At 39.4% G+C, this 23,777-nt stretch overlaps 1 protein-coding gene across 1 annotated transcript in view; it reads left to right on the top strand.

Annotated features, from left to right (window-relative positions):
• Nucleotides 1-23,777, top strand: part of MAP3K5 (mitogen-activated protein kinase kinase kinase 5) — a 229,254-nt gene that overhangs the window by 100,897 nt on the left and 104,580 nt on the right.

Here is a 23,777-nt window from a genome sequence, read left to right as displayed (position 1 = left end):
AAAACATTTTATTTCTTCAGCTGAGTGGTGGGTATGTGGGTAGAAAGTGTTGCTTATATTATTCTTCTGTACGTTTTAGTCTCTAAAATGTTCCCCAAATAGTCTCTGATTCTAAAAAAAAATATTAAAGGAGATTGACTTACAGAAAGAGACAAATACCGTATGATATCACTTATATGTGGAATCTAAAGTATGACATAAATCAACCTATTTCACAAAACAGAAACAGACTCACCGACGTGGAGAGCTGACTTGCGGTTGCCAAGGGGGAGGAACTGGGGAAGGGATGGATTTGGAGTGTGGGATAAGCAGATGTAAGCTATTTTATGTGGGATGGATAAACAACAAGGTCCTACTATGTAGCCCAGAGAACTATATTCGATGTCCTATGATAAATCATAGTAGAAAAGAATACGTATACTTGTATAAGTGAGTCGCTTTGCTATACAGCAGAAATTAACACAACATTGTAAATCAACTATACTTCAGTTTAAAAAAAGGGCAATTGACTTAGTTCAGGCATTCCTTAGTAATGGCCATAATATTATTTAAGTTGTGAAACAGAAATCTTAACATTTCAAAATCTTGTGTCATCCTACCAGCTTAGCAAGGGACTGAAATTGGAATAATGGATTATAACCAGGGAAGAAAATTTGGGGACAGTGACTTCCTGGATTTTCATGGACAGATTTGGTTTGGACTTTTAAATTTGAATTATACATTTTTATTGCAATCAACAGAGAGTTTTACCATTTCCCTTAACCATTTTTTTTCCTGCTGTTATAAAACAAAAATGTAACTATACAACCTTTTTATTACCACAAGATTTCTTTAAGAAGAAATTCTTCTTTAAGAAGAAAGAAGATTTCTTGAAGATTGTTAATTGTAGGAGAATTAGAATCTGATATTTAGAAGCATTGTGCTGGTATAAATGCTTTGATTTAATGGTGATAATAAAATGCATAGATAATCTTTGAAAGTCTGATTTTCATGGTCAGTGAATTAAAATGGAAAACATCTCTTATGAAGTTCATGTGCCTCATGCACGGGAATAGAAGTGTTTCCCAGTTTGAAAAACCAAACAATTTAGACTACTGAGAGCTTTCAAGGTCACATAAAGTTCAGTCAAAAGGAACAGTTTTTTTTCTGATTGTGTTTTGTTCTGTCTTTCTATACTTCCCAATTCTCTTTTTCTATGATTCCTATTTAACTGAGGAACATTAACTAGCTTTCAAAAGAGCTTTAAGTCTTCAGGTCAAATTTAAGATGTTGGGTTTTGTATGATTTCATTTTAAGCTGTTCGTTAATTTTCTAGCAAGAACAGGGAAGGCTATTAGAACACAAAGCCTTTTCATGGGAGGAGCCTCAGGAGTTGATCTGGGTGTATCGTTCACTGATGTATTGAGTAATACAAGAATGTCACTTCTACTGTAGATTACAGGTCTATAACCTGCCGTTATTGTCATTATATCCATTTGTCGTAAGGGTCATTACGAAGATTTCACCCCTATTTTAAAAGTGTGTTTTCATGCCTTCACACTTGTAAAGCCACTTCAGTATTTCTTACTGCTTCCATCCAACCAACTCCCACTCATTTGCGATGGTGTGTTGGCATCATCTGTAATCGCTTGTTATATCACAGCTGAAGTAAAAGCGTGTTGTCAAGGTGCTGACTCAAGAGTTTCGTTACTGAGGTCATTAGGTTTCTGGCCAGACTTACTCTGGGTTTGTGTTTCCTGAGTCCTGGGTTCCAGAGAGTTTTTCAGCTGACTTATATATTTATTAATTTATTTATTACCCTTTCTGAGCCAAAATTTTCTGAGCTCTTACTTGTCAAGTGCCTGGGTGGGATAGCAGTGAGTGGCAGGCAGTTTGTCCCTAAAGCTTCTTTCCGTGCCCGTAGCCTGAATCATCATCTGCTAGCTTGAATGGACAGTCATTTACTAAGCAGGAAAAGTTTAAGAATAAGAATTTCAACTTAGTGGAAAAATAGCCCCAAGCAGTTGTGTTTACAATGGCACATAGAAGTCTCAAAGTTCCCCTTTTTAACATCTTTAATGAGTTGTCTGTTCCTGACTTATAGCACAAGGAGAAAGTCAGACACTACTTTTGAGCATTCATTGTAATATTTGGTATGGGCACTATCCCAGGACACTTTTTTGCTTTTAGGGAGACTGTGTAATGCAGGTCTATTTTCTGAGAGGTTCACTTGGGACTGAGAAGATGAAAATACAAAACAGGAAAGAAGTTTATGGTTTAGATTTTTAAAATTTGCAGAACTGAAGTATGTTGTAGAATAAATTTTACATACTGAATCTTATCTGGGACATAGGGTGAGGGATTTGAAAGAACACATCCTGCTGATTTAAGTATAAAGTTCATTGTCACTCCCTTAGTTGTTTTTGCTCACTGAAGCTCTTATAGATGGCTATCAGTTCAGTTCAGTCGCTCAGTCGTGTCCGACTCTTTGTGACCCCATGAATCGCAGCACGCCAGGCCTCCCTGTCTATCACCAACTCCCGGAGTTCATTCAAACTCATGTCCATCGAGTCGGTGATGCCATCCAGCCATCTCATCCTCTGTTGTCCCCTTCTCCTCCTGCCCCCAATCCCTCTCAGCATCAGAGTCTTTTCCAATGAGTCAACTTCGCATGAGGTGGCCAAAGTACTGGAGTTTCAGCTTTAGCATCAGTCCTTCCAAAGAACACCCAGGACTGATCTCCTTCAGAATGGACTGGTTGGATCTCCTTGCAGTCCAAGGGACTCTCAAGAGTCTTCTCCAACACCACAGTTCAAAAGCATCAATTCTTCGGCGCTCAGCTTTCTTCACAGTCCAACTCTCACATCTATACATGACCACTGGAAAAACCATAGCCTTGACTAGACGGACCTTTGTTGGCAAAGTAATGTCTCTGCTTTTGAATATGCTATCTAGGTCGGTCATAACTTTCCTTCCAAGGAGTAAGTGTCTTTTAATTTCATGGCTGCAATCTCCATCTGCAGTGATTTTGGAACCCCAAAAAATAAAGTCTGACACTGTTTCCACTGTTTCCCCATCTATTTCCCATGAAGTGATGGGACCAGATGCCATGAACTTAGTTTTCTGAATGTTGAGCTTTAAGCCAGCATTTTCACTCTCCACTTTCACTTTCATCAAGAGGCTTTTTAGTTCCTCTTCATTTTCTGCCATAAGGGTGGTGTCATATGCATATCTGAAGTGATTGATATTTCTCCCGGCAGTCTTGATTCCAGCTTGTGCTTCTTCCAGCCCAGCGTTTCTCATGATGTACTCTGCATAGAAGTTAAATAAGCAGGGTGACAATATACAGCCTTGATGTACTCCTTTTCCTATTTGGAAAAGTCTGTTTTTCCGTGTCCAGTTCTAACTGTTGCTTCCTGACCTGCATATAGGTTTCTCAAGAGGCAGATCAGGTGGTCTGGTATTTCCATCTCTTTCAGAATTTTCCACAGTTTATTGTGATCCACACAGTCAAAGGCTTTGGCATAGTCGATAATGTAGAAATAGATGTTTTTCTGGAACTCTCTTGCTTTTTCGATGATCCAGCGGATGTTGGCAATTTGATCTCTGGTTCCTTTGCCTTTTCTAAAACCAGCTTGAACATCAGGAAGTTCATGGTTCATGTATTGCTGAAGCCTGGCTTGGAGAATTTTGAGCATTACTAGTGTGTGAGATGAGTGCAATTGTGCAGTACTTTGAGCATTCTTTGGCATTACCTTTCTTTGTGATTGGAATGAAAACTGACCTTTTCCATTCCTGTGGCCACTGCTGAGTTTTCCAAATTTGCTGGCATATTGAGTGCAGCACTTTCACAGCATCATCTTTCAGGATTTGAAAGAGCTCAACTGGAATTCCATCACCTCCACTAGCTTTGTTCGTAGTGATGCTTTAACTCTATTCTTTTCTATATGTAAGTTTCTATAATCCAAGTCAAGTTATGAAAAATGCGTTTTTTGAGTTTGACTTTCAGTTATTTTTTAATAACTTTCATCGTAGCTGGTCCATATAAACTTAAATATAAATTAAAGCAAGCAACAATGATAACTGTCATAAGTGCTGGTTGGGGAATGTTAGGGGCTGCTATAGGATAAAGAGAAAGGTGAGAGAGCAAAGCTGGGAGGAGAGCCAGCTTTCAAAGGAAATATTGTGACTCAAGAGCCTAGACTTACATCTTAAAAAGAAAAAAAAAAATACAAAAAACAAAACTCACAGAGTTTCTAAAGTGACAGACTGAACTGAAATGACCCAAGGCAATATTATGGACCATGACTTGAAGGGCCATGGGAAGTTCACTGACAAATTTATCTCTACAACTTCTTTTTAAAGCTAATCTAAAAAAGAAATAACCACAAAGTAGTTATGCTGAATTCATATGCAGCATGACTTACTGAGAACATTTTGATATATATATATAGTATTTGTTTAGTGGGTAGAAATAATAATCCCTAAAATTTTAGAGTTCACACAAGGTTTTTGTATATGTTATTAACAATTGGTGGCTTATAAGCACCTTGTAAGGTGGGCAAAGCTGATATTTTTCTTCCCATTTTACAATTAGGGCAAATGCAACTCAAAGAACTTAAGTGAATTCTTGATGTTTTATGGTTAATAACATTTCAAATTAATTTTTTTCAGATCCAGTGTTGTTTTTACTACACTCTAGCCTCTCTTTCCTGGAATTTCCAGGAACAGGCATTTCTAGAAATATCTGTACTGTTTTATTGAAGAGGCCTAGACTTCTGAGAGACCCACATGGAATAGTGTTGACTCAGTACTTGGAAACAGTGTATCTTAGGCAAATGACTTAAACTTTAAGAAATTCAGTTTTCTTATTTGAAAAATAAGAATAATATCTACCTGGATGAGTGAGAATGCTCTTAGCATCCGAAAAGTAGCCGAATAGCTTACTTCAATGGGCTTAAGCAGGAAGAAAATGTAACTTCTTAAAACATGAAGTTCAGAAATAGGGCTGGGTCTGGTAGTTGAGTCAGCAGCTTAAAAGGCAGCCGAATCTGTTTCCTTGTTATTGTTGTGGGTGACTGCCCTCAGTCTGGCTCTCTTAGAGTTAGTTACAAGGTGCCTTTGGCCATTTTAGACATCAATCGAACTTAGCTATGCCAAGGTCTAAGATGAGAGAAAAGGAGGCCATCTCTTTCTGTATCTTTCTCTTAGGACTAAGAAAACACTCATAAAAACCTATCTCACACATTCCTTACATTTCTTTATGCTTCCAGTATTTCATCATTAGCCCAATATTACACAAATCACTAGCAAGGAAGATGGTTTGATTACAGATGGTTTAGACTCATCACTTTAGGAAGAATAGATGCTCTGTTTGAGGGATTAAATGAAGCAACATATGTTCAAGCCTTGGAATTTAGTAAACCCTTAGAGTTATATCCTTAGTATATAATATGTGAAAATATTTTATATTTCTGCATGTAATGTTATACTTATGTTCAAAGCAGATATTGACTAGATTAGTGGATACTGATTAGATTACTCGTCCCTAAAATATTCCTGAGTTTTCTTTCTCTTCTTTCTGAATCTAGCTCACCATTTTAGCTAATGAGGGAAAAGAGAGTGTGTGTATTTTTTACATAGGACTTGATGGAATTTCATATACCATAGTTATCATGGAGTCACCTGGGATAGGCAGTGATTGCTTGAAATCATACCTGGTTTTAGAGATGATGGTATTCTCATTCTTAAGGGGAGATAGAAGTCATTTTTAGAACTTTGAAAGGAAATTGGCTGCTGTTCTCTATTAACATAATCAGGTTTCCCCTGTTGTAATGCCAAAAAAATCCATAGCAAACAAGTCAATCTAATCACATGGACCACAGCCTTGTCTAACTCAATGAAACTAAGCCATGCCGTTTGTGAGGCCAACCAAGATGGGCGGGTCATGGTGGAGAGGTCTGACAGAATGTGGTCCACTGGAGAAGGGAATGGCAAACCACTTCAGTATTCTTGCCTTGAGAACCCCATGAACAGTATGAAAAGGCGAAATGATAGGATACTGAAAGAGGAACTCCCTGGGTCAGTAGGTGCCCAAAATGCTACTGGAGATCAGTGGAGAAATAACTCCAGAAAGAATGAAGGGATGGAGCCAAAGCAGAAACAATACCCAGTTGTGGATGTGACTGGTGATAGAAGCAAGGTCTGATGCTGTAAAGAGCAATATTGCATAGGAACCTGGAATGTTAAGTTCATGAATCAAGGCAAATTGGAAGTGGTCAAACAGGAGATGGCAAGAATGAATGTTGACATTCTAGCAATCAGCGAACTAAAATGGACTGGAATGGGTGAATTTAATTCAGATGACTATTATATCTACTACTGTGGGCAGGAATCCCTTAGAAGAAATGGAGTGGCCATCATGGTCAACAAAAGAGTCTGCAATGCAGTACTTGGATGCAATTTCAAAAACGACAGAATGATCTCTATTCGTTTCCAAGGCAAACCATTCAATGTCACAGTAATCCAAGCCTATGGCCCAACCAGTAACACTGAAGAAGCTGAAGTTGAACGGTTCTGTGAAGACCTACAAGACCTTTTAGAACTAACACCCAAAAAAGATGTCCTTTTCATTATAGGGGACTGGAATGCAAAAGTAGGAAGTCAAGAAACACCTGGGGTAACAGGCAAATTTGGCCTTGGAATACGGAATGAGTGGGGCAAAGGCGAATAGTTTTGCCAAGAGAATGCACTGGTCATAGCAAACACCCTCTTCCAACAATATAAGAGAAGACTCTACACATGGACATCACCAGATGGTCAACACCGAAATCAGACTGATTATATTCTTTGCAGCCAAAGATGGAGAAGCTCTATACAGTCAGCAAAAACAAGACCGGGAGCTGACTGTGGCTCAGATCATGAACTCCTTATTGCCAAATTCAGACTTAAATTGAAGAAAGTAGGGAAAACCACTAGACCATTCAGGTATGACCTAAATCAAATTCCTTATGATTATACAGTGGGAGTGAGAAATAGATTTAAGGGACTAGATCTGATAGTGCTTGATGAACTATGGACAGAGGTTAGTGACACTGTACAGGAGACAGGGATCAAGACCATCCCCATGGAAAAGAAATGCAAAAAAGCAAAATGGCTGTCTGGGGAGGCCTTACAAATAGCTGTGAAAAGAAGAGAAGTGAAAAGCAAAGGAGAAAAGGAAAGATAGAAGCATCTGAATGCAGAGTTCCAAAGAATAGCAAGAAGAGATAAAAAAGCCTTCCTCAGTGATCAATGCAAAGAAATAGAGGAAAACAACAGAATGGGAACGACTAGAGATCTCCTTAAGAAAATTAGAGATATCAAGGGAACGTTTTATGCAAAGATGGGCTCGATAAAGGACAGAAATGGTATGGACCTAACAGAAGCAGAAGATATTAAGAAGAAGTGTCAAGAATACACAGAAGAACTGTACAAAAAAGATCTTCATGACCAAGATAATCACGATGGTATGATCACTGACCTAGAGCCAGACATCCTGGAATGTGACGTCAAGTGGGCCTTAGAAAGCATCACTACGAACAAAGCTAGTGGAGGTGATGGAATTCCAGTTGAGCTATTTCAAATCCTGAAAGATGATGCTGTGAAAGTGCTGCACTCAATATGCTGGCAAATTTGGAAAACTCAGCAGTGGCCACAGGACTGGAAAAGGTCAGTTTTCATTCCAATCCCAAAGAAAGGCAATGCCAAAGAATGCTCAAACTACCGCACAATTGCACTCATCTCACACGCTAGTAAAGTAATGCTCAAAATTCTCCAAGCCAGGCTTTAGCAATATGTGAACTGTGAATTTCCAGATGTTCAAGCTGGTTTTAGAAAAGGCAGAGTAGCCAGAGATCAATTTCCCAACATCCACTGGATCATTGAAAAACATCTATTCCTACTTTATGTTCCAGAAAAACATCTATTTCTGCTTTATTGACTATGCCAAAGCCTTTGACTGTGTGGATCACAATAAACTGTGGAGAATTCTGAAAGAGATAGGAATAACAGACCACCTGACTTGACTCTTGAGAAACCTATATGCAGGTCAGGAGGCAACAGTTAGAACTGGACATGGAACAACAGACTGGTTCCAAATAGGAAAAGGAGTACATCAGGGCTGTATATTGTCACCCTGCTTATTTAACTTCTATGCAGAGTACATCATGAGAAACGCTGGGCTGGAAGAAGCACAAGCTGGAATCAAGATTGCCGGGAGAAATATCAATAACCTCAGATATGCATATGACACCACCCTTATGGCAGCAAGTGAAGAGGAACTCAAAAGCCTCTTGATGAAAGTGAAAGAGGAGAGTGAAACAGTTGGCTTAAAGCTCAACATTCAGAAAACTAAGATCATTGCATCTGGTCCCATCACTTCATGGGAAATAGATGGGGAAACAGTGGAAAGAGTGTCAGACTTTATTTTTTGGGTCTCCAAAATCACTGCAGATGGTGACTGCAGCCATGAAATTAAAAGACACTTACTCCTTGGAAGGAAAGTTATGACCAACCTAGATAGCATATTCAAAAGCAGAGACATTACTTTGCCAACAAAGGTCCGTCTAGTCAAGGTTATGGTTTTTCCAGTGGTCATGTATAGATGTGAGAGTTGGACTGTGAAGAAAGCTGAGCGGCAGAGAATTGATGCTTTTGAACTGTGGTGTTGGAGAAGACTCTTGAGAGTCCCTTGGACTGCAAGAAGATCCAACCAGTCCATTCTAAAGGAGATCAGCCCTGGGATTTCTTTGGAAGGACTGATGCTAAAGCTGAAACTCCAGTACTTTGGCCACCTCATGCGAAGAGTTGACTCATTGGAAAAGACCCTGATGCTGAGAGGGATTGGGGGCAGGAGGAGAAGGGGACGACAGAGGATGAGATGGCTGGATGGCATCAGTGACTCAATGCACATGAGTTTGAATGAACTCTGGGAGTTAGTGGTGGACAGGGAGGGCTGGCGTGCTGCGATTCATGGGGTCGCAAAGAGTTGGACACGACTGAGCGACTGAATGGAACTGAACTGAGTAAGCTAAAAGCATTAAATCTGTTTTTAGCATTTATGTGTTCATTTTCCATGGTAGCTTGGGAAAGAACAGACAGATTTGCCTTATCAACTGATTTTGTTTTACGTCAGTGACAGTGCTATTCAAACAGTGATCATGCCTAATAACTGTTTAGTTTGTACGTTATTAATGGGGTTGGCTGTACTTAGGAAGAGTTATGTAACAAACCAACTGACATACAAATAAAGACCGATGTCTATTTTCCATTTGCTGTATTTTCCCTTTTTTCTTTATCTTGGCTTTGAGATATCTTTCTTTCTTCATGTTATCTCTATTTCTACTACCCTCCTAACCCCCCGAGTTTGATCTCGCCATTATTCCACTGACATCATTTTCGTTTAGTCCTTTGTTGTTTCTATTAACCGAATTTCCCAAATTTGGATGATTTTTATCCTCAGAATGCAAAACCTGAAGAGTTCTTAATAACTCAGCATGACACCCAGCTCATTGATGTCCAGGGGTAGAGGGCTCTTAAAGAACCATCAATTCTAAGATGATCTGGAGACTTGGGGAGAACACACCATGTACCCACAATTGCTTTGTAAAGAAGCAACCTGGTACATTGGTCTCATGCCTTGAGCTTGATTTAACATGCCATTCAACAGATGACAGATTGTGGCATGACCAAGTTGAAGTCCAAGAATGATAATGTTTAACGAGTCACTGGGAGATTTCCTAATTGTGTCTTATAGGTAATAAGCACCTAAGGAGAGAAACTAAGGCTTGCTCTCTGTAACCAAGTTGTCAGAGGGATGAGTGAGAAAGAGAACTGGATGTTTGCCAGGCATTATGATGAAAAGGAAGGAGCATTTGGAAGAACAGTAATGATTTTGCTTGGTGAACCAAAGCAGTTGTTTCCAAATCTGGCTGACTATCAGAACTACTTGGGGAGTTTTTCAATAGTGCAGAGTTCTCTGTCTCTGGAAATGTTGCTTACTGGATCCATTTTATTGAATAGCTAACCCATAATTGATAATATGACTTTTCTTTTTTAATTAAATATTTAGACTTTCCCCAGATTTTGCTGCCAGTTCCTTCTTCCTAAATGTTTGCTGTTCTTCATATCCTTAAAGATTAAGTTTAAACCCTTGGCCTTACCTCCTCTTCAGAACTTTCCCAAATCTATCTCCTCCTGTCTTCCTAGAGTTCTTTGAGTATGGGTTTTGCATTTTAATTTAAAAGAATTGGCAGTTATTGGAAGGATACATTTAGATTGGTCATAAACATTTAAAAACTATTCACTCTCAGGAGCAATCAGATAAGTGCCCATTAAAATCCTGAGCTGTGCTCTCTTGTTATTATCAGTTAGCAAAAATGAAAATAGATGAGAATATTTTGGCATGAGTGCAATGTAAAAATCTCTCTCTTGTGCTGCTCTTGGGAATGTGAATTGGTAAGACCTTTCTGGAAAGCAGTTTGGCTTTATGATGTATGAAGAACCTTGAAATAATTCATGTTCCTCAGTCCAGTTATATCCTTTGTAAACCATCCAAAAGAAATAGCAGATATGGAAATAAAGATATGTTTAGAGTGCTCCCTACACTAAATTTTATGGTAATGAAAACCTGGGAGAAACAGTAGGGAAACTGTTAGTGATGGAATATCATTCATTCAAAGTTGTGTGTTTGGAGGGTTGATGGTAGCAATATACATAAATAAAGCTTACCATTTTAACCATTTTTGAAGGTATGATTCAGTGGCATTAAGTACGTTCACAATGCTGTGCTTCCATCACCACTCCCCGCCTGACAACCTCCTCACTCTCAAAACTCAAACTCTATACCCATTAAACAATTTTGGATTCCCCTTTCCCCCAGCTCCTGGCAACCACTATTCCACTTTCTGTCTCTATGAATTTGATTACTCTAGCAGAGACATTACTTTGCCAACAAAGGTCCGTCTAGTCAGGGCTATGGTTTTTCTAGTGGTCATGTATGGATGTGAGAGTTAGACTGTGAAGAAAGCTGAGTGCCGAAGAATTGATGCTTTTGAGCTGTGGTGTTGGAGAAGACTCTTGAGAATCCCCTGGACTGCAAGGAGATCCAACCAGTCCATTCTGAAGGAGATCAGTCCTGGGTGTTCTTTGGAAGGACTGATGCTAAAGCTGAAACTCCAGTACTTTGGCCACCTCATGCGAAGGGTTGACTCATTGGAAAAGACTCTGCTGCTGGGAGGGATTGGGGGCAGGAGGAGAAGCGGACGACAGAGGATGAGATGGCTGGATGGCATCACTGACTCGATGGACGTGAGTCTGAGTGAACTCTGGGAGTTGGTGATAGACAGGGAGGCCTGGCGTGCTGCAATTCATGGGGTTGCAAAGAGTCGGACACGACTGAGCGACTGAACTGAACTGAACTGAGGTATCTCATATAAGTGGAATCATACAGTATATATCTTTTTTGTGAATGGCTTATTTCACTTAGCATGACATTCTTAAGGCTCATCCATGTTGTAGCAATGAGGCATCCCTCATAGCTCAGTTGGTAAATATTCTACCTGCAATGCAGGAGACCCTGGTTCAATTCCTGGGTCGGGAAGATCTGCTGGAGAAGGGATAGGCTACCCACTCCAGTATTCTTGGGCTTTCCTTGTGGCTCAGCTGATAAAGAATCTGCCTGCAATGCAGAAGACCTGGGTTCGATCCCTGGGTTGGGAAGATCCCCTGGAGAAGGGAGAGGCTACCCACTCCAGTATTCTGGCTTAGAGAATTCCATGGACTGTATAGTCCATGGGGTTGCAGAGTTGGACACAACTGAACAACTTTCACTTTCATGTTGTAGCATGTGTCTGAATCTGCATTCTAAAGGCTGAATAATATTCCATTTTATGTACATTGTCTTTACCTGTTCACCTGTCAATGGACATTTGTGCTTGTTTCCACCTTTTAGCTGTTATGAGTAAATATTACTATAAATATGGGTGTACAAATATCTGTTTGAATCCTCTGTTTTCAATTCTTTTTAGTATAAGCCCAAAACACGATTGTGGTTTTAAATAAATATTTAATAGTAACATGCATCATGATATCATATGAAAATTTTAAGAACAGGTTATTAAATGGCATGATTCTTGTTTTTGGAAAAATATGTACATAGTAAAAGGACTGAAAGGAGATAGCTAGAATTTTGACTTTTTAAATTTTTCATCCTGACTTTTCTATTACAATAAAATTATATACAAATAAGTTGTATGAATTGGAGAGGGTTTCCCCATCTCCAGATCAAATTAACAGAGTGATTCAGCACTAATTTTTATCTCATGCTGTCTTGCTTTACTTCTGAGTTATTTTGTGAGTGATAATTTCAGAAATATCCCTAGAGATGTAAAGCACCATGAAATTCTAATTTAATTACTTGTATGTCTTACAGAAAGAATCACAGCTGTTATATCACAAAGGAGGAAAATGACAGCTAAATAGAAAGAACTTGAGCTTAGTTTCTTCGTTGGTGGAAAATAGATGCTCTTTCGCTAGAAACAATTGATTCAAGAATATTTCCTTTATTTTTTACTTGGTTGCACATCTCAGTACAAATGCAAAAGTGAGCCAAGTTCTTAGTCTAAAGACTCATCACTCTATTAACAAGTACTTAGCTTTTTTAGAGCTAGTTGCAATCAGTGACAAACACAATGCTGATATAAGGCAGTCCTTGAACAAAAATCTGTTGCTCTGAAAGCTTGGACAATAACTTTGCATCTCTTCAATGTAATAATGAATTGAAGATTAAAAATTATTTGTCCTCTTTCAACACATATTTAGTACTAAGTAGAAAAAGATCAACAATAGTATAAATAACTTTAGTTACTCAAATATACTCTCTAGAATTTTCTTGAGATGTCTGTTGCCATCCTTAAGACTTGTTGCCTTCATGAAGTCTTAATGTAGCTTCATGCTAAGTTGCTTCAGTTGTGTCTAACTCTTTGCTGCCCCATGGACTATTGCCCGCCAGGCTCCTCTGTCCATGGGATTCTTCAAGCAAGAATACTGGAGTAGGTTGCCATGTCCTTCTCCAGGGGATCTTCCTGACCCAGGACTGAACCTGTGTCTCCTGCAGCTCTGCACTGCAGGCAGATTCTTTACCACTGAGCCACTGGGGAAGCCCTCTAATCATTTTATTGCTATATTTTTATAGTTTTATATTATTAGTCATTGTTTATATATTTCTTTGTGTAACGTCTAACCTACTGTTCATGTTCATTTATCCTCTTGCTAGTTAAACTGTAAAGTTTTCAATGACATAGAACATCTTTGGTGAATTTTTAGAAATAATTTTATTGATCTATTTATTTATTTTTGGCAGTGCTGGGCCTTCATGGGTGCGGGCTTTTCTCTAGTTGGTGGCGAGCAGGGGCTACTCTGTAGTTGTGGTGTGTGGGCTTCTCACTGCGGTGGTCTCTTTTGTTGCGGAGCATGGGCTCTAATGCATGTGGGCTCCAGTGGTTGTGACAAGAGGGCTCAATAGTTGCAGCTCCAGGACTTTAGAGCTCAGGCTCACTAGTTGTGGCTCAGGGCCTTAGTTGCTCCGCAGCATGTGGGGTCTTTCCAGACCAGAGATCGAACCCTCATCTCCTGCATTGGCAGGCAGATTCTTTACCACTGAACTACCAGGGAAGCCCTCTTTGATTCATTTTCATGGCACATCCAGTGGTATTGCCATGCCAGTCTTTTAAAAATTTAGTCTCTAATCTAATAAGATTGACCAAGTACATTTTGTGACAAACACCATTCTTTCCAAGAGTATATCAATACCTGTTTCTGTAGTGTATAGAATCCAAACTTTATTTTTAATGTAAAAGCAGTTCTATTTTTATTTCTTGTTATTATTTTTCCTGTTTCACCCAATTTCTTTTTACTAAAAAAAAAACAAAAGCAGAAATAATGAAAATCGACTAAAAGTTTTTTTTTTTTTTTTTAACACACACCAAAGAGTAGGCAAAGTTATTTAGAGGAGAGGGCTCAGGTTTAGAATCTGGCAGAAGTGGGTAAAGTTCCTGCTCAACCACTTTTAAACTGAATGACTTAGTATTTCCGTTCTGCAGAGTTCTGATTAGAAAACTTGAGAGAATCCTCCCTGCTTTAGGAGCTGTATGAATTAGAAATATTATGCTCGAAGTGTCAAGTGCAAGGCCTGTACCTAGTAGGTGCCCAGTCATGAGAGGCAGCTATTATTTTTGTGTCTTTTACTATCTGGTGGTAACCACAGCTTCCTGTGGTAGAGAATATCATCTGCTCTATTGTGTTGTTAGAAATACACTGTCCCTGTTCATAGGAAGGTTATATGTTTCCACCCCATGATACCAGGTTCTGATTTGTATGTTGGCTGATGCTTTTTATTAGCAGAAGCTTTAAAAGCCATGTCATTTTTCCTTAGCCATTTTCTAGAGAAAGCAGCTCCTTCAAGCTAGGTCTCAGAGGGGAAAAAGTGTCAGGCAGAGACAAGCCAGCTGATGCAGAAATTGGCAAACCACTGGGATTTGTTGTTGATACTTGGCACATTTACGCTAAAATGACTGATACATCTTCTTCAGCTGCAATGGATTGTTTCATTATTTTAGCCTCCGTATGTGTTCTTCTTGGGGCTTCCCTGGTACCTCAGCTGGTAAAGAATCTGCCTGCAATGCAGGAGACACCAATGTGATTCCTGGGTCGGGAAGATCCCCTGGAGAAGGGATAGGCTACCCACTCCAGTGATTCTTGGGCTTCCCTGGTGACTCAGACGGTCAAGAATCTGCCTGAAATGCAGGAGACCTGGGTTTGATCCCTTGGTTGGGAAGATCCCCTGGAGGAGGGCATGGCAACCCAGTCCAGTATTCTTGCCTGGAGAATTCCATGGGCAGAGGAGCCTGGCAGGCTAAAGTTCATAAGGTTGCAGAGTCAGACACAACTGAGCAACTAAGCACAGCACATGCATTTTTATTAAGTTTGAATGTAAAGAAACAGTGAAATGATAATGCATATATGGAAAGTTAGCACCAAGGACACGGATACACCAGGGATAAGGATTATCATGCTCTTTAAAATAAGCTTCAGTAATAGCATAAAAAATGAATCATATGCCGCATTTTCAGAGGAGACTATCCTCTCCCTAATAATAAATTAGTTTCTCATATAAGTAGACAACAATGAAAACTATACAAACAATATCTTTAATGTTTTTATTAAATAGTACATTCTAGTAACATTAAAATAGAATGTGGTGAAGGTGCTATGCAGTTCACTAATGTGGTCTAAGGCGGTAGCTCTCTGGGCTTATGGTCTTATCAAGATCAGGATTTAGACTACTAAGGAAGTGAAGAGATTATTTTTTATATGACCTGCTGTATTTATCACTTGTCACAGCCTGGCTCTTGGTAAGAGATGGATGCAGGTTTTCTTCATGCAGCAGGTATTTTGAAATCACCTGCAGTGAGTTGGGCTCCTGCTGAGTCAAGTGCTAAAGATTTAGTCCTCAACAAGACTGGCAAGGCTCCTGCTGTCAGACTGCGTACAATATGAGAGATAGATGGTAAAAACAATGATTTCAGATTGTTATCAATTCTGCAATAGTCATAGAACTATTGTTTCCTTTTTTTTTTTCCTTGTGTCATACTCATCTGTGAATTTCAGGAAAATTTTCCAGTTCTCCTAAGTTGCCATATTTATTGGCTTAAGGTTGTTCCAGATATCCGTTTACTTTCTTTTTAATGCTTATATACTCTTGTGTGCTAAGTCACTTTGGTTGCGTCCAACTCTTTGCGACCCTAGGGACTGTAGCCCTCCAGGCTCCTTTGTCCATGGGATTCTCTGGGCAAGGATACTGGAATGGATTGCCATGCCCTCCTCCAGAGGATCTTTCAGACCTAGGGACTGAAACCACATCTCTTAAGTCTCCTGAATTGACAAGGGGGGTTCTTTACCACTAGGACCAGCTGGGAAACTTCCCTTGTGTCTCCAATGGTAAAGAATCTGCCTGCCTGCAGGAGACATGGGTTAAGTCCCTGGTTCAGGAAGATCTTCTGGAGAAGGGCATAGCAACCCACTCCAGTATTTTTGTCTGGAGAATTCCACGGATAGAGGAGCCTAGCGGGCTACAGTCCACGGGGTTGCAAAGAGTCAGTCATGACTGAGCAACTAACATTTAATGCTTGTAGGACCTATACTAATGTCCCCCTTTTCATTTCTCTTTCTCTCTCTGATGAGCAGTCTATCTAGGAGTTTATCAATTTTATTAATCTTCCCCTTTTGACACTGTTCCTTTTCTTTATTGCACATCTATTTTCTACTTCATTGATTTCTTTATTATCTCTTCCTTCTAGTTTATTTTGGAATATGTGCTGTTTTATTTCTAGATGGAAGTTTAGAGTATTGATTTTTTTTCACCCTTGCTGCTTTCCCAGCCGGAGAAGGCAATGGCACCCCACTCCAGTACTCTTGCCTGGAAAATCCCATGGATGGAGGAGCCTGGTAGGCTGCAGTCCATGAGTTCGCTAAGAGTCGGACACAACTGAGCGACTTCACTTTTACTTTTCACTTTCCTGCATTGGAGAAGGAAATGGCAACCCACTCCAGTGTTCTTGCCTGGAGAATCCCAGGGACGGGGGAGCCTGGTGGGCGGCCGTCTATGGGGTTGCACAGAATTGGACACGACTAAAGTGACTTAGCAGCAGCTTTCCCAGCATATGCATTTAAAGATCAAAATTGTTCTGCATCCCAGATGTTTTGATATATTGAACTTTCAATATTGTTTAGGTCAAATACCTTTTAATTTTCAATGTGAATCTTTGAATCCTGGCTTATTCAGAAGTAGGTTGCCCAATTTACAGATGTATCTTTCTTGTTCTCTGGTTTAATTCTACTTTAATAAGAGGTGCCTCATAGCCCCGGAAACAGTCCACCATTGTTGGGTGTAGTGTGCCACGTAAGATAGTTCAGTTGACTTGCCTAATCATAATATTCAAATTTTCCATGTCACTGATATTTTTTGTCTAGTTGTGCTTATGTCTTTGGAGAAGGCAATGGCAACCCACTTCAGTACTCTTGCCTGGAAAATCCCATGGGCGGAGGAGCCTGGTAGGCTGCAGTCCATGGAGTCGCTAAGAGTCAGACACGACTGAACGACTTCACTGTCACTTTTCACTTTACTGCGTTGGAGAAGGAAATGGCAACCCACTCCAGTGTTCTTGCCTGGAGAATCCCAGGGACGGAGGAGTGTGGTGGGCTTCCATCTATGGGGTCACACAGAGTCGGACACGACTGAAGTGACAGCAGCAGCAGCAGCAGCAGCAGCAGCAGCAGCTTATGTCTTGCAATTCATTTTCTACTAATTTAATATCTTCTTCACTATTTATTTCATATCTTTGTTTCTTTAGTCCTTCATTCCCCCTTTTTTTCTATTAATTTAGTGTTGCATTTTATACTCTATTAACACTTTAGTCATAGTAAAGAACCCGCCTACCAATGCAGGAGATGTAAGAGACGCAAATTCAATCCCTGGGTTGAAAAAATCCCCTGGAGGAGGGCATGGCAACCCACTCCAGTATTCTTGCCTGAAGAATCCCTTGGACAGAGGATCCTGACAGTTTATAGTCCATAGGGTCGCAAAGAGTAGGACATGACTGAAAGAGCTTAGCACACGTGTGCACACACACACACACACACACACACACAATACTCTTTATATTATGCTTTTAGGAGTTCACTAGAGATGACCATCCACATCCTTGACTCTTAAAGTCTACCTTAAATTTGTATTTTACCACTTCCTTGAAGAGGAGAGAAACTTTAGCCATCCGGTCGCTCAGTCTTGTCTCTTTGAGACCCCATGGACTGCAGCACGCCAGGCTTCCCTGTCCCTCACCAACTCCCAGAGCTTGCTCAAACTCATGTCCATCGAGTCGGTGATGCTATCCAATCATCTCATCTTCTGTCGTCCCCTTTTCCTCCTGCCTTCAATCTTTCCCAGCATCAGGGCCTTTTCCAGTGAGTCAATTCTTCACATCAGATGGCCAGATTATGGAGTTTCAGCTTCAGCATAAGTCCTTCCAATGAATATTCAGGACTGATTTCCTTTAGGAGTGACTGGTTTGATTGACTGACTTCCTTTATGATTAACTGGAGAGAAACTTAAAGCAGAATAAATATTCAATAGTTTTAAAATGGCTAGTATCTTCCCCTGATAACTCAGTTGGTAAAGAATCTGCCTGCAATGCAGGAGACCTTGGTTTGATTCCTGGGTTGAGACGATCCACTGCAGACAGGATAGGTTACCCACTCCAGTATTCTTGGGCTTCCCTTGTGGCTCAGCTAGTAAAGAATCTGCCTGCAACACAGGAGACCTGTGTTCGATCCCTGGGTTGGGAAGATCCCCTGGAAAAGGAAAAGGCTACCCACTCCAGTATTCTGGCCTGGAGAATTCCATGGGCTGTATAGTCCATGAGGTCAAAAATAGTCAGACACAACTGAGCAACTTTCACTTTGACTTCAGTACTCTTTCTGATGCTCTTTTTGCAGTTCAGTGCTTCCAAATGGACTCACCATCCTTTAGCCTGAATACTTTTAATACTTTTTGCATGCAGATCAGTTGGCAACCAATTCTGCCTGTTTTTGCTTATTTGTACCTCTTCTTTTTTTTATCACTCTGAATATGTTGTTGCATTATCTTTTGGCTTCCATAGTTTGTATTACAAGTTAGCTATCAATTTTATTCCATAGTTTGTATTGCAAAGTCAGCTATCAGTTTTATCAATAAAATTGCTATAAAAGTGCAATAAAATGCCTCCTTTGAAGGTAATATATCTTTATCTCTGGCTGATTTTAAGATTTTCCTCTTTGTCTTTGATTTTAACATTTAGGCTGTGCTTATTTTATCTTATCCAGCTTGAAGTTGAGCTTCTTGAATCTGTGTTAATGTTTTTGACAGTCTTGGAGTATTTTTGGCTTAGTGTCTTCAAATACTTCTTGCGTTCTGTATTCTCTCTTCCCTCTTTCTAGGGCTACCATGATACGTATGTTAAACCATTTAACTGTGTCTTATATGTCTCTTACATTCAGTTGTGTCTTTTCCCCCTCCCATTTTCTGTGTATCAGTTTACAAACTGTTTATTGACGTTTCTTTTTTTTCTTCATCAAGTCCATCTTCTCCTCTGTCTGCTAAGTCACTTCAGTCGTGTCCGACTCTGTGCGACCCCATAGGCGGCAGCCCACCAGGCTCCTCCATCCCTGGGATTCTCCAGGCGAGAACACTGGAGTGGGTTGCCATTTCCTTCTCCAATGCATGAAAGTGAAAAGTGAAAGTAAAGTCGTTCAGTCGTGTCCGACTCTGTGTGACTCCATGGACTGCCGCCTACCAGGCTCCTCCATCCATGGGATTTTCCAGGCAAGAGTACTGGAGTGGTGTGCCATTGCCTTTTCCATCTTGTCTGTCTAGTCTGCTATTAAACCTACACAATGAATTTTTATTTTCAGGTGTTATATATTTCAGTTCTAAACTGCTTGATTCTCTTTATCTTTTAGATTCCAACTCTAGATTGAAATTGTCTTTTCCTTCATTTGTCCATTTTTTCCACAATTTTCTTCACCATATTTGTAATAATGATTTAAAGTCCTTGTCTACAAACACCAACATATGAATTATCTGTGAGTCGGGTCCTCTTGTCTGTTTTGTTCTTTTGTTTATTGGTCATTTTTTCCTGATTCTGAAGTTCTCATAATTCTTTATTGTATGCCATACATTTTATATATAAGAATTACTGAGATTAAGAATGATTTTATTTTCTCTCATAGAAGGCTCTCACTTCCCTCTGTTAGCCAGACATGATAAGGAGCTGATTATCTCAAAAACTGCAGTTGAGTTGAGTTGGTCTCGGTTTCAGTTTTATCAACCCATCTATCTCTGTTTTTGTCCCTGCTTCTTGATATGACCACCATCAGCTTTTGATTGAGAGCCAAGCAGTGTTCTGTCTTCTTATCCCTGTATACTATAAACTGCCCTTTGGAGTTCTGAGTTTGAGTCTTTATTCTCTTACATTATAAAGCTCCAAACTTTGGAGGAGATTGTTAGCTATTTGTTGTAGGCTCCTCCCTCTAGTATTTACTTCTCAGTTCAGTTCAGTTCAGTCACTCAGTCATGTCCGACTCTTTGTGACCCCATGAATTGCAGCACACCAGGCCTCCCTGTCCATCACCAACTCCCGGAGTTTACCCAAACTCCCGGAGTTTACTCATGTCCATCGAGTTGGTGATGCCATCCAGCCATCTCATCCTCTGTCATCCCCTTCTCCTCCTGCCCCCAATCCCTCCCAGCATCAGGGTCTTTTCCAATGAGTCAACTCTTCACATTAGGTGGCCAAAGTATTGGAGTTTCAGCCTTAGCATCATTCCTTCCAAAGAACACCCAGGACTGATCTCCTTTAGAATGGACTGGTTGTATCTTCTTGCAGTCCAAGGGACTCTCAAGAGTCTTCTCCAACACCACAGTTCAAAAGCATCAATTTTTCGGCACTCAGCTTTCTTCACAGTCCAACTCTCACATCCATACATGACCACTGGAAAAACCATAGCCTTGACTAGACGAACCTTTGTTGGCAAAGTAATGTCTCTGCTTTTGAATATGCTATCTAGGTTGGTCATAACTTTCCTTCCAAGAAGTAAGCATCTTTTAATTTCATGGCTGCAGTCACCATCTGCAGTGATTTTGGAGCCCCAAAAAATAAAGTCTGACACTGTTTCCACTGTTTCCCCATCTGTTTTCCATGAAGTGATAGGACCAGATGCCATGATCTTTACTTCTAAGCACTGCCAAACTTCAGATTTCAGTGCCATTCCAGCCATACCTCATCCCCAACTGCCCATACAGCCGGTGTTAAGCAAATGTCCTGTGGAGAAAATCAGCTACATGTTTGGGGTCCCTCAGGGTTTCACTTTGTCATGCCAGCTCATGCAACTGTCAGCAAATCCACTTGTTTCTCTTTTCCCTGGTAGAGTTTCAAATAGGTAGAGTTTCTCTGCCTATACCAAGCCTATGCTTAATCTATGGTCAGAATCAGCAAATGCCCCTATAGACGAAAGCATTTTATCTCGGAAGGACACTTCCCTGTTTGGAGTTTTATTTCAATAATGATGTTGCTTCCATAGATCTCCAATGACTATAAAATTATGTTCTTAATGTGTATCCTTTACCCCACCTAGTTATTGTAGCAGGAGGGATGGCTCCCTAGTAGACTGTTACATCTTACTTGGAAGCTCAAGTTTCCCCTGACATTGAATATTCTTCTACAATTTAAATGGTTACATAGCTTTCCAACAATTAGAATACATTTTGTTCCATGTTATATTTTCTAATATTTTTGGAAATTTAGGAAGTAGTTTTTCATCTTGTAACAAATATTCTTATAACCAAATGTCTGGTTACATTTTGTTGTTGTTGATTAGTCACTAAGTCATGTCCAGCTCTTTGTGACCACATGCACTGTGGCATGCCAGGCTCGTCTGTCCTTCACTGTCTCCCAGAGTTTGCTCAGATTCATGTCCATTGAGTCGGTGATGCTATCTAACCATCTCATCCTCTGTCGCCCCCTTTTCATTTTGCCTTTGAGCTCTCCCAGCCTCAGGGTGTTTTCCAGTGAGTCTGCTGTTTGTATCAGGTAACCAAAGTTTTGGATCTTCAGCTTCAGCACTAGTCCTTCCAATGATTTTTCAGGGTTGGTTTACTTTAGGATTTGCTGGTTTGATCTCCTTGCAGTCCAAGGGACTCTCAAGAGTCTTCTCCAACGCCACAGTTCAAAAGCATCAGTTCTTCAGCACTCAGCCTTCTTTATGGTCCAGCTCTCACATCCGTACATGACTACTGGAAAACCACAGCTTTGACTATACGGACAAAGTTGGCAAAGTGATGTCTCTGCTTTTCAATACACTGTCTAGGTTTGTTATAGCTTTCCTTCCAAGGAGCAAGCATCTTTTAATTTCATGGCTGCAGGCACCATCCAACATGATTTTGGAGCCCAAGAAAATAAAATCTGTCACTGCTTCTACTTTTTCCCCTTTTATTTGCCACAAAGCAATGGAACCATATGTCATGATCTTTGTTTTTTCAGTGCTGAGTATCAAACCAGCTTTTTCACTCTCCTCTTTCACCTTCATCAAGAAAGAGGCTGTTTAGTTCCTCTTTGCTTTCTGCCGTTAGAGTGGTATCATCTGCATATCTGAGGTTGTTGATATTTCTTCCGGCAGTCTTGATTCCAGCATGTGATTCATCCAGACTGGCATTTCTGATGATATACTCTGCATATAAGTTAAATAAGAAGGGTTACAGTTTTTCCAGTTTTGAACCAATCAGTTGTTCTCTGTCTGGTTCTAACTGTTGCTTCTTGTCCTGCATACAGGTTTCTCAGGAGACAGATTAGGTGGTCTGGTATTCATATTTAATGCTTTTTCTTAGTGTAAATCCATAGATATGGAAATATTGTGTCAATAGGTATGCATTACTTTGTTTGGACATTTTACAATTTTTGATAGATATTGGCAAATTTCTGCCAAGAAATAGTGTATTAATTTACTTTTCAATGTGTGAGAATTCCTACTTCCTTAAGACTTTCTCCTCAATATGCTTCTTATTATGAAGTGTTCTGAGCCATAAAAAATATAACTTATTAATTTATTGGCATCTATATTTTGCTTAAAATATTTTAAATTGTATTGTTTATGGTAACAGAAAAACAGATATAAGCCCATTTAATTTTTTCAGTTTGGTTAGTTTGGCACATAGGAAATACTTATCAGTATTTACTGATTGATTTAGGGTTATCTTGCTTTTCGCATCTTCCTTTGAATATATTAAGAGAATTTTTCCATGATTTTTTCTTTCAGTAAAAATGAAAAATTTGTTTGTTGAAAGATATTTCATATATTGATATGAATTGGTAGAAAGTATAAATTACTTTTAGAAAGAAAGGTATTAACTCCTTTCTTCTTCTATATCTTTTTTATTTGAACTTTCTACTTGCCTCTGAGAAAACACAAAGACCTTTGGATTTTGTATGAGTCTAAAACTTATAAATCATGTCTTTCCTTGATATGACCTGCTTTGGATATCAGCAATCTGGGTTACATGGTTTTTCCATTTTAGATTTGGTAAACTCCTGTACTTCTGGAGAGAAAAGGAATTCTTCTTAATCATCAGCAGTGATGCAGTTAAAAATATTTTTTTCTTATTCCACATGCAAAACTGTTCAAGCCAACTAGTTAAAGTTAATACTTGTTTGAGTTTTGTTTCTTCTCAGAGATACTTTTCCTGATTAAAAAGTAAGACTCTTAAAAGGACACACGATTCTCAATATTCAGAAAATATGTACTTATCCTTTTCTTTTTAAGTTTACCTTACCATTTTAAAGTACAGAAAATTTCAAGTATGTATAATAGCCAAGAATGTACTCTAATGTACACCATTGTGCCCACTGCCATTTTTGCAATTCCCATCTTTCATTTTCAGTTAATGATTTTAATAAAAATGCTCTTATCTTAGAATTCTAATGTTTTTCCCTAAGTATCTCTTTACTGTATCATTAAATGTTTATTCACTAGGTATTTAGTCTATATTTTTCTCAATCTGGTTTTTTAAAGTAGAGATTTCATTTTTCATGTTTGTCTCAGTTTTTATTAGTTACTAGGGCATTTATGTTAATTTTGTTCTTCTTCGTGCTCTTAAATGAAATAATATTGAG

The sequence above is a fragment of the Bos mutus genome, chromosome 9, assembly GCF_027580195.1.
Source record: "Bos mutus isolate GX-2022 chromosome 9, NWIPB_WYAK_1.1, whole genome shotgun sequence".
Taxonomy (NCBI): domain Eukaryota; kingdom Metazoa; phylum Chordata; class Mammalia; order Artiodactyla; family Bovidae; genus Bos; species Bos mutus.
Note: the sequence above shows the minus strand (reverse complement) of the source record. Positions and strands in the feature narration are given on the sequence as shown.